Source organism: Oncorhynchus gorbuscha, unplaced genomic scaffold (genome assembly GCF_021184085.1).
Source record: "Oncorhynchus gorbuscha isolate QuinsamMale2020 ecotype Even-year unplaced genomic scaffold, OgorEven_v1.0 Un_scaffold_1664, whole genome shotgun sequence".
NCBI classification, from domain to species: domain Eukaryota; kingdom Metazoa; phylum Chordata; class Actinopteri; order Salmoniformes; family Salmonidae; genus Oncorhynchus; species Oncorhynchus gorbuscha.
Window position 1 is genome coordinate 108632 of NW_025746380.1, and position 12186 is coordinate 120817.

General features: G+C 45.1%; 1 pseudogene; it reads right to left on the reverse strand.

The window, feature by feature from the left end:
• Positions 1 to 413: 413 nt before the first annotated feature.
• LOC124023643 lies at positions 414 to 12137 on the reverse strand (annotated as a pseudogene).
• Positions 12138 to 12186: the final 49 nt, after the last annotated feature.

The window sequence follows — 12186 nt, forward strand, 5'->3', positions numbered from 1 at the left end:
GCATACTGCGTGCTTAGCAAAGTCTTAAAGCAAACCATTCCATTTAAAAAAGGCTAGTGCCTGTGGCTGCCTGGCTGGGGCAAATATAAGTGGATGTGAACTACAAGGTCAGCAGTTATTCAGACAGGAGTCTGGCAGTGGCTCTGTTAAGATGGGGAAGGTTGGGTTAGGACATTAGGTAGAGTGTAACACTGTTTCCCTAACGTAATTGCTGACTTAAAAAAAAAGAAGAACTTAATAAAATGCATTTGATAGATTGGTACTCATGTCGTCACACCAAATCCTTTTGGATGCCAACTGGTTTCGATTGATTATGTTTGGGGCCTGCAGCGCTACATCTACCTCCAAAGCAAGACCTGCCATTCATATGGTTATACAGTAATATAAACAAGGTGGTTAAAGATCATTCTCATTTCTTGATTTATTTTTTTTCCAGTTTTTAAATAGTACATTCCTTCAAAAATACATGTATTTGCAGTCAGACAGAGACTGACCGGCAGGCTTTAGCAAAGTATATAATTGGGGTCATTGCACTAGCAGCCTTCTACCATTGATTTTCTGCAGATTATGTGTGAATATAGGTCTATTACAACCAGTGCCTTGAAACTGAGAAGGAAAAAAAGTTACATTTTGTCATCTAAAGTCTTTGGGTGTGAAAAACCAGTGAAGGAAAGTTTCATAGGTGAAGGTGGTAAACTATACAATGACACTCTATTCAATGTGATAAGAGATAAGATAAGTTCTCTAAATCATCTAATACAAATCTAATCGAAAATGTCCCTTTTAAGCTACAGTCATGATTAAATACAACTCAGGTCTTGATCATCACTTGTCTAGAAAAACAGTTCTATAAAAAGCTTGACTTTAAAAAAACAAGATGCATAGTTTAAAGTGATGGTAAGTTCACTAGTCCAATGGACAAGACACTTCCAGCATAGAAAAAGATGATCTGTCCAGTTCCTACTTCCTGCGTCTGAAAGGGATGGAGAAAAGAAGTGTAATTTGTCATCAGCAGTCAATTAGTCAATACTATGAAAACATGCAATGTTGTCAGTCAAAATCCCTACTGGAATGTGATATAAATTCTCACTTCTGATAGCCATTCTGGAGACCAAGAGCTGAGCTTGTGCTTGCCACTGGTGCCTGTTGGGAGAAACCATTTTATACCTTTATGAGCAGGTATCATTACAAAATCTAATAGCAGTTTTACTCCAGCCGTGGTGAATGAGTGATGGACAGTAGTGGGGACAGCTTACCCTGTTCTCTCTGTCGTTCCAGTCCATCTTGTTTCCATCATGTTGTCCTGGCCCGTCTCCCGATGACCTCCTCTTACGACTTCATGGAACAGAAAATATTCACATCAGGGCTATGTTTTTAGTGTAGGTCATTCAGAGTCAACTATTATTTCAAGAAGAGGAGACCATGAGGTAATATGTCCTCATCTCAACAGAAGATGATTTCTGATAGGGTTGCAAAAGTTTTCCAGAAATACCACTTGGAATATTCCTGGAAATAAGCACAAAATACAAAATCATGCAGACAGGCTTTCTGGAAACCTAGAAATGGTGGGAAAGTTACCAGAATTTTGCAACGCTACACACAATCTGTCAAAGTGTCTGCATAATAACTGATGGGTTGGCCAATGGGCATACCTTGAAACAGTTGGGCATTCCTGTCGAAGCGTTTCGATGTCTGTGAACTGCACGGCTTGTCCTCCACCTCTCGTTCTGAACACGTCTCCCTGAAGAGGTAGACAACTATCAGATTAAGAGATGTACCACGCAGAAAGACTCAAAGTGAGGGATACAAATGCATTTCCCTCTACAGGTAAATCAGGGACAGTGCATTGGGTAAGTATTCAGACCTCACCACTTTATCCACATTTTGTTACATTACAGCCTTATTCTAAAACAAGATTAAGAAATAAAAAACTAAATCTATACACAATACCCCATAATGACAAAGTTGACAAACAGTTTATTAAATTTTAAATAAAGTATTCAGACCCTTTGCTACAATACTGAAATTGAGCTCAGGTGCATCTTGTTTCCATTGATCATCCTTGAGATGTTTCTACAACTTGGAGTCCACCTGTGGTAAATTCAATTGATTGGACATGATTTGGAAAGGCGCACACTAAGACTCCAAACTGAGCAATCGGGGGAGAAGAGCCTTTGTCAAGGAGATGACCAAGAACCTGATGGTCACTCTGAAAGAGCTCCAGAGTTCCTCTGAGGAGATGGGAGAACCTTCCAGAAGGACAACCATCTCTGCAGCACTCCACCAATCAGACCTTTATGGTAGAGTGACCAGACGGAAGCCACTCCTCAGTAGAAGGCATAAGACAGTCTGCTTGCAGTTTGCCAAAAGGCACCTAAAGGACTCTGACCATGAGAAACAAGATTCTCTGCTCTTATGAAACCAAGATTGAACTCTTTGGCCTGAATGCCAAGAGTCAGATATGGAGGAAACCTGGCACCCTCCCTATGGTGAAGCATGGTGGTGGCAGCATCATGTTGTGGGGATGTTTGTAGCGTCATACCCAAGAAGACGAGGGTGTAATCGCTTCCAAAAGGTGCAAAGTACTGAGTAAAGGGTCTGAATACTTATGTAAATGTATCCGCAAAAAAGAAAAAAGAAAATCATTTATTATGGGGTATCGAAGGTGAAAAAGTCTCAAATATGAGACAGAAACAAAAAAGAGACACCAATTGAGGAAATAGATTTTTTTCTTCTTTTTTTACCTTGATCAGTTTGGTCTGAATCTCCCCATCGGAGGCAAGCTCCTGATGCGTGAGAACATACTTGTGGCATTTAGACAGAGCTTTCTCGCTGGCCGCTGACACTTTGATTGCATTGGGTATGATTGGCTGCATGACCGTGTCTAAATCCAAATTAGAGAGTGGTTTGTGATCTACCCATCGCTGCCCACCCGCTGAGTGGGAGCGTCTGTGGTGCGGGCGAATCGGTGTCCCAGTGGTCTGGTGGGTCCCATTTAAAACAGGGAGGAAAAGACAAAAATCAGGGAATTATTGACAGTTGTGGTGTTAAGGGCCATCGGGTTAGTAGTAGCAGCGTTAGTGTGGGTAGTGGGCTGGCAGAACACAGGCGTTAGTGTGGGTAGAGTGGGCTGGCAGAACACAGGCGTTAGTGTGGGTAGAGTGGGCTGGCAGAACACAGGCGTTAGTGTGGGTAGAGTGGGCTGGCAGAACACAGGCGTTAGTGTGGGTAGAGTGGGCTGGCAGAACACAGGCGTTAGTGTGGGTAGAGTGGGCTGGCAGAACACAGGCGTTAGTGTGGGTAGAGTGGGCTGGCAGAACACAGGCGTTAGTGTGGGTAGAGTGGGCTGGCAGAACACAGGCGTTAGTGTGGGTAGAGTGGGCTGGCAGTGGGCTGGCAGAACACAGGCGTTAGTGTGGGTAGAGTGGGCTGGCAGAACACAGGCGTTAGTGTGGGTAAAGTGGGCTGGCAGAACACAGGCATTAGTGTGGGTAAAGTGGGCTGGCAGAACACAGGCGTTAGTGTGGGTAAAGTGGGCTGGCAGAACACAGGCATTAGTGTGGGTAAAGTGGGCTGTGGGTAGAGTGGGCTGGCAGAACATAAAGCCCATGGTTTATACACAGTATAGTTTGAGGTGGTTTGGTTAACAGGTATAATTGGACAATCCTCTATGCTGTAGAGGTTCACGTAAAACAGATGTTTTTCTAAAAACCCTTCCTGTAAGCTTGGCTAATAGAAGACCAATGACAAGTATACTGTAAGTCAATATACAGTGGCAAGTAGGTGAACCCTTTGGAATCACCTGGATTTCTGCATTAATTGGTTTTCAAATTGGACCTGATCTTCATCTAAGTCACAACAATAGACACTGTACTTAAACTAATAACTATGGTTTCTTTTGTCTATATTGAATATATCATTTAAACATTCAGTGTAGGTTGGAAAAAGTATGTGAACCCCAAGGCTAATGACTTCTCCAAAAGCTAAATTGGAGTCAGCTAACCTGGAGTCCAATCAATGAGACGTTGGTTAGAGCTGCCTTGCCCTACAAAAAAAGTTTTACAAAGAAATGTAGTTTGCTATTCAGAAGCATTGCCTGATGTGAACCATGTCTCGAACAAAAGATCTCAGAAGACCTAAGATTAAGAATTGTTGACCTGCATAAAGCTGGAAAGGGTTACAAAAGTATCTCTAAAAGCCTTGATGTTCATCAGTCCACAGTAAGACAAAATGTCTATAAATGGAGAAAGTTCAGCACTTTTGCTCCTCTCCCTAGGAGTGGCAGTCCTGCAAAGATGACTACAAGAGCACAGTGCAGAATACTCAATGGGGTTAAGAAGAATCCTAGTGTGTCAGCTAAAGACTTCCAGAGATCTCTGGAACATGCTAACATCTGACGAGTCCAAGAGAGTACCTGGATGTTCCACAGAGCTACTGGCAAAATATTCTGTGGACAGATGAAACTAAAGTTGTTTGGAAGGAACACACAACACTGTGTGGAGAAAGAAATCTGCACAGCAACATGAAAACCTCATCCCAACTGTAAAGTATGGTGGAGGGAGCCTCATGGTTTGGGGCTGCTTTGCTGCCTCAGGGCCTGGACAGCTTGCTATCAGACAGAACAATTAACTCAAGTTATTAAGACTTGTTGCAGGAGAATGTAAGGCTGTCTGTCTGTCCGCCAATTGAAGCTCAACAAAAGTTGGGTGATGCAACAGGACAACGACCCAAAACACAGAAGTAAATCAACAACAGAATGACTTCAACAGAAGAAAATGCACCTTCTGGAGTGGCCCAATCAGTCCTGACCTCAACCTGACTGAGATGCTGTGGCATGACCTCAAGAGAGCAGTTCACACCAGAAATCACAAGAATATTTCTGAACTGAAACAGTTTTGTAAAGAGGAATGTTCCAAAATTCCTCCTGACCGTTGTGCAGGTCTGATCTGCAACTACAGAAAACATTTGGTTGAGGTTATTGCTTCCAAAGGAGGGTCAACCTGTTATTAAATCCAAGGGATCACATACTTTTCCCACCCTGCACTGTGAATGTTTAAAGTGTGTTCAATGAAAAGTATAATTGTTTGTGTTAGTTTAAGCAGACTGTTGTATATATGATCAATTTATGCAGAAATCCAGGTATTTCACATACTTTCTCTTGCCACTGTATATACACATTAGCTGCCAACATTATGATTGAAACCAGGTTAGATAGGAGTTTTACAGCAGCAATCTACAGCATTATGAATGGATTGTTTCATAAGAGTATTATTAGTACTTGGTAGTTGATTAGGATCCCCGTTAGCTTAAGCAGCTACTCTTCCTGGGGTACACAAATAGTCTGAGGAGGTGTGTGAATATTGTATATGTGAAAGTGCTGAAAAATGTTACCTACTGTAGATAATACAGCCTGCACTAGGGGACATGGTAACATAACATGGGAGGATAAGGGTGATGATAAATGTGATGAGAGGACACCCTGGTTATCAGTCCTCTGGTGGCCATTACAGACAACCAAACACACATCAAGCAGCTATTGATGAAATTCTGCAGGGTGATTGTTTAAGGATCTACAAGCATTGCAGAACTAGCTACAGTACATCTACACACATATTAAAGCCTACAGGACTACAAGCATAGCAGAACTAACTACGGTACATCTACACACATACGAACACACAGATTAAAGCCTACAGGACTACAAGCATAGCAGATCTAACTACTGTGATGATACCAGCGTCACAATTTTTTGTTTCCATGGCAAAAATGAAGACACGAAACAGACCAAACTCTGCGGGCCTTTAAAAACCTGCTATATGGTAATATTGTGTTGTTTTCTTGCCATGACACTAACGAGTATCGATACTGGTATCAGCCTGGTCCTAATAGCGAGCACATGTACAGTAGGTAAGTATACAAACCAAGCAGCTACAGTTCTATCCGGGTGTAGTTCTATCTGGGTTTACAAGCACAGCAGATCCAGCTACTTAAAGTTCACCTCCTAATTTCCAAGACACAGATTAAGCCAAAAGCAGGACTATTGCTTAATCTTTGTCTGGGAAACCAGTCCCTTAGAGTGAAATTCTAACACACACTAACCCTTGAGCTTGACTCTAGGTCTAGCCCATGTGTGTGGCTGGGGCCCGGAGCCTCTGTCTCAGGGGCCCATTGCTGGCCTCTCCTGCGGCCCACACTGCTGCTTCCGTATGGGGTCGTTGTTCCGTACGAGCCGGGTGTCCCGGGGGGGTCCCTACCTATGGGGAACCTCTGCTCCCACTCAGAGATGACGGAGGCTACTGAGAGACTACCAGCAGAGGAGGAGGGTGGGAGGGGGTGGCACTGAGCTGTGCAGACCTGGGGGTCGTAGCAGGAGGGAGTCTGGGAGTATTATATGAAGGCTGTAGCATCTCCAACAGTGTAGATAACATTGTAACAAATAGAACCAACACGATGCCCTATTCTACATGACAGACAAATCACATCTGTTCTACAGTAAACAAGTTTCTATCTGAACACTGTAATGTCAGAAATGTCAGCAGTGGGAAACAGAGGACAACACATGCAGGTGGCCGGTAACAGTGAGACAGCAGAGTAATAGTACATGTGGTCTGATGACACAGCATCTGCTTAGTAGACAGACTCATACATCTTCAACCCACCATGCAACACAACAGTCCATCAACATTAGAATAGTTCCACAGTCAATATCCATTACAATAACGTCAAATCAATCATTAATAGATGGAGAGAGAATGACAGTGCGAGGGGGAGACAGAGAGGCAGTGACAGGGTGTAACAACTCACGGGCAGTGGCGAGCGAGATCTCTTCTCAGGGGCGCGAGGCTGGTCCTTCTCCCGGGAGTTCCTCTGGGGCTTGTCTGGGGGTGGTGGGGGACGCTGCTGCTCTGAGGTGGTGCTGTTGTTGCTCTCTGATACGATGGCCTTCAGCTGCTTCAGCTTCTCATCCTTCACCCACAGCTTGTTCTGCATCTCCAGCTGCTTGGCGTTCACACGACGTTCCTGAGGTCGCAAGAGGAAGACCAATGTTAACTAGTACACAACTTAAACTAAACGCAAGTAGAACTACACTAACCATCACACCTACCGTCAACTATGTTTATGACCCACAGTCTGGGGTTAGTTAGCAGCTGAGGGACCCCCTTACAGTCTGGTTAGTTAGCAGCTGAGTGACCCCCTACAGTCTGGGGTTAGTTAGCAGCTGAGGGACCCCCTCAGTCTGGGCTTAGTTAGCAGCTGAGGGACCCCCTCACAGTCTGTAGTTAGTTAGCAGCTGAGGGACCCCCTACAGTCTGTAGTTAGTTAGCAGCTGAGGGACCCCCTACAGTCTGTAGTTAGTTAGCAGCTGAGGGACCCCCTACAGTCTGTAGTTAGTTAGCAGCTGAGGGACCCCCTACACTGAGGGACCCCTACAGTCTGTAGTTAGTTAGCAGCTGAGGGACCCCCTACAGTCTGTAGTTAGTTAGCAGCTGAGGGACCCCCTACAGTCTGTAGTTAGTTAGCAGCTGAGGGACCCCCTACAGTCTGTAGTTAGTTAGCAGCTGAGGGACCCCCTCACAGTCTGTGGTTAGTTAGCAGCTGAGGGACCCCCTCACAGTCTGTGGTTAGTTAGCAGCTGAGGGACCCCCTCACAGTCTGTGGTTAGTTAGCAGCTGAGGGACCCCTACAGTCTGTGGTTAGTTAGCAGCTGAGGGACCCCCTCACAGTCTGGGCTTAGTTAGCAGCTGAGGGACCAGATCTATTGAAAGAGTGGAGGGAGGGCTGAGTGAGTGGAAGGAGGGCTGAGGGTAACACTCCACTTACACACTCCTTCTCCCACTGGTGTTTGGTGTCAGACACCATGCCCTGCATGCGTGCCTCCATGCGCTTCCTCTCCGACAGCTCCCGCTGCAGCCTCTGCTCACGGCTCTCCAGCTCCTGCTGCAGCGACCGCTTGTCCCCCTCATAGATATTGGTGGTCTTCTGAAGAATGTCAATCTGAGAGGGGTGGGCATAAGGCAATAAAAGGTATGTAAAAAGTTCAGGATCATTTTCAAATTAGTTCAATTAGGATGTACGAATGTATGGGTTTCAGTGATATAAAAATGTAGCTGAGGAGAGGCAGGGGGGAGAGAGAGAACGAGGCAGGGGGGAGGAGAGGGGAGGAGAGAAGAGAGATGGAGGACTGAGACTTCACCTTGTATTCCAGCATTTTGGATTTCTTCTCCAGCCGATCCATCTCATTCTTCTGGTTGAACATGATCTTGTCCTTCTCCCCTAGTTTCCCCTGCTGTTCATGGATAAAGTTCTCCTTGGCCATCAGGTGGCCATCAAACTCCTGGAGCATCGATTTCAGAGTGTTGGCTGTTGGTAAAGGGGGGAAAAGGAATGGAAATGAATCCATTGGTAAAAATGTAACTTTAATCTTGTCCACTAAAGGTAGACAATATGTTTACACTAACTAAACATTTACGTATAGCAAAACATGCCCCAAGAAAAGACAGATAAACATCAAAACACAATGAGGAATTTAAATAGAGGACGTCGATGACATTTCAAACAACAGGAGACTAAATGTGCAGCTCTAAAGCCGTAGTATTTTATTAGGATCCCCTTCAGACGTCGCTGAAGCAGCAGCTACTCTTCCTGGAGTCAACACAGAACATGACATAATACAGAACATTAACAGACAACTACAGTACATACATTTAAAATAAAGAGGTCCTGTACTGACAAAATACCCTTAATTAGGTCTATAGTGGCCTGGTCCGTACCAGTTTTGGTGTACTGCTCAGTGATCATCTGGCGGATGCGGTGCCTCCTCTCCAGCACCTCTATGAGGCGGGGCAGGATCTGCTCATCGGTGGGGTCCACCAACTCACAGGCAGGCAGGGCCGGCAGGCTGTCCAGGAGCTGGTTCAGCACCGAGCCATCCTCTGGAAGATCAGTGAAGAACAGATTAACTTGACTTAACATTAGTGCTGGCTGAGGTGGTCACATTGGACGGTTCTAGCATGACCCATGTACAATCAGATGCTTTAAAATGAGATGTGAAAGCACTCCTGCTTTAGCTAGCTAGCTAGATATACCTCTCTCTCTGTGTGATTATGTGTGTGTACATACCAGTGTTGTTGGATCCCCCAGGCGCTCCTCCTGGCGTCGTGACAACTCGTCTCTGAAGGCCTGGTTACGGTGTCTCCGCCCCGCCGCCAGGCTGCAAATGGGCCTGTCCACCGGCCGCGCCACCTCAACCTCCTGGGTCAACTCCGCAAAGCGCATGACCAACTGAAGGAACACACACACACGGTTACATCTGGTTGATATTTTCATTTCTTAGGGCTGTTATTGGGATCTAACTTAGGTCAGTTACCATGGTTTCTTAGGGCTGTTATTGGGATCTAACTGTTATTGGGTTATTCTAACTCAGGTCAGTTACCATGGTTTCTTAGGGCTGTTATTGGGATCTAACTCAGGTCAGTTACCATGGTTTCTTAGGGCTGTTATTGGGATCTAACTCAGGTCAGTTACCATGGTTTCTTAGGGCTGTTATTGGGATCTAACTCAGATCAGTTACCATGGTTTCTTAGGGCTGTTATTGGGATCTAATTCAGATCAGTTACTATGGTTTCTTAGGGCTGTTATTGGGATCTAACTCAGGTCAGTTACCATGGTTTCTTAGGGCTGTTATTGGGATCTAATTTCAGATCAGTTACCATGGTTTCTTAGGGCTGTTATTGGGATCTAACTCAGATCAGTTACCATGGTTTCTTGGGGGTTTCTCAGAGTTACCATGGTTTCTTGGGGCTGTTATTGGGATCTAACTCAGATCAGTTACCATGGTTTCTTGGGGCTGTTATTGGGATCTAACTCAGATCAGTTACCATGGTTTCTTGGGGGTTCTCTCAGTTACCATGGTTTCTTGGGGCTGTTATTGGGATCTAACTCAGATCAGTTACCATGGTTTCTTGGGGCTGTTATTGGGATCTAACTCAGATCAGTTACCATCTGGTCTACAGTTGGGATCAAGTAACTCAGATCATTCATTGGGATCTAACTCAGATCAGTTACCATGGTTTCTTAGGGCTGTTATTGGGATCTAACTCAGATCAGTTACCATGGTTTCTTTGCCTGGGGAAAGAGTGGTTACCATGCCAGGTAAAGATGGGTGACACACACAACCATGCGGACTTTCCCTTCACCGTCAAAATAGTTCTTGAACAGATGAGTGACTTTAGAGTCTCTGTAAGGAACCATCTGAAACAAACACACACAGTATCATTGTGTTACTTTATGACATAATATCAGTGCTCTACTCATCTGGTCTACAGTTTTATCTGTTAGACAAAGAGATTCATTGAAAATGACCAACCCGGTTTGTTCCCACATCTGGTTCTCTCGGAGGACTTCTAGACAAACAGAATGTGAGCTAAAAGGTCATCAGGACTGGTTGATGTTGCCTGGGGAAAGAAGTGGAGATGCCAGGTAAAGATGGGTGCTGTTGTGAAGTCAGTAGGTCAGTACTAGTCTGGGTACCAGTCCCTGTTTAGGTCATGATTCCACATAATGTTAGCCTGTCATGCTAAACATGTGGCATAAACAGACAAGGAGTGGTGGCTAGGTCAGTGATGCTGTTAGACAAACAGAATGTGAGCTAAACAGACTGGTCCCCAGGCTAGGTCAGTGGTGCTGTTAGACAAACAGAATGTTAGCTAAACAGACTGGTCCCCAGGCTAGGTCAGTGATGCTGTTAGACAAACAGAATGTGAGCTAAACAGACTGGTCCCCAGGCTAGGTCAGTGATGCTGTTAGACAAACAGAATGTTAGCTAAACAGACTGGTCCCCAGGCTAGGTCAGTGATGCTGTTAGACAAACAGAATGTTAGCTAAACAGACTGGTCCCCAGGCTAGGTCAGTGATGCTGTTAGACAAACAGAAAAGTAAAGGATTTTTCTATGGGTCCTACGTTGTCAGCTCACCTGCTTCCCGGAGGCGGCTGCCCTCTGCTTTAGTCCTGCTGGTGCGTTCACTCCCTGCCAGGTCCACCAGACACAGCTGGCTAACAGTCACCTGGTTCTTGTCCTGTAACACAGCCAGGCTATCAGAGGCTAGGCTATCAGAGCTAGCACTGGTTGAAGTCCATGTGGTCCAGTGATAGCCGTTAGCATGCCTGCTCTGCATTGGGTCTTCTAGTGAAACATACATAAGCTAACACAGCTTCTACTAGTGACGGAGCAACAGATATATATTGTGCTAGTTCACATAGTAATTATAGGATGTTTGTTGGTTTGTTATCTTAAGGTTAGGTCAAGGCAGGGATGGAGTGTACACCAAAGCCACTGAGCCCAGGCTAGTACTGGTCACACCAGGCTGGTAGAACATTCTCCCAACTAGCCTCCCGGCTAGAGACATTTTGTATTTTCAGATATCGCATGGCACAGATATTAAACCCAGGCTACTAAAAAAATGTGGTGTACTAGCCTGGCTGGCCAGTGCCCAAAATCCTTGTTGCCTCCCCCTGGGTCAAGGTAGTGGATTTTGCCTTCACTTCTATACGAAGAACTGTATCGGCAAGATCTAAAGATGCAAGGTTCAAGTCACCTGCAGAATGTGGTCTCCATCTGCGTCCAGCGGAGCTTGTGCCAGTTTGACAATGAACACACTGTGAGAGCGACTGGACTCGCGGTTCAGCTGAGTATCGGCAATCCTCCTTTTCTTTTGGCCTGGACAGAAGTAAATACTGTAGACTAATACAGAGGGGGAAAAAAAGTTTTTCTTTAAAAGAAATGACTAAAATCGCACTCACCCCGCCAAAACACTTCGAAGGCTTCCACTGTGGACTTCACTCGACCTCTGTGCATCCCGACACATACATGTTGTGGTTCTGGTCCTCACGTAAAATCTTTGATTGAGGTGGTCTGCAACCGTGGAGAGCAACAATACGGTTAACCACCACACAGCCTACAACAAATAAACTAGACTTATAACCACAAGCAAAAAGTCAACATGACAATGTTAAAACAACAGTTATGACTGTTCAAAACAGTCAAGGGGGAAAAGACATGCATTATGTCAAGCTTCCCAGCCGCAGCACAGATCAGTTTCCCCACAGCCATTCAGGGATGTGTGAACACCAACCTCATGATAATCAGCAGGTTAAAAACACTACCTCTACAAAGGCAACCAGAGACA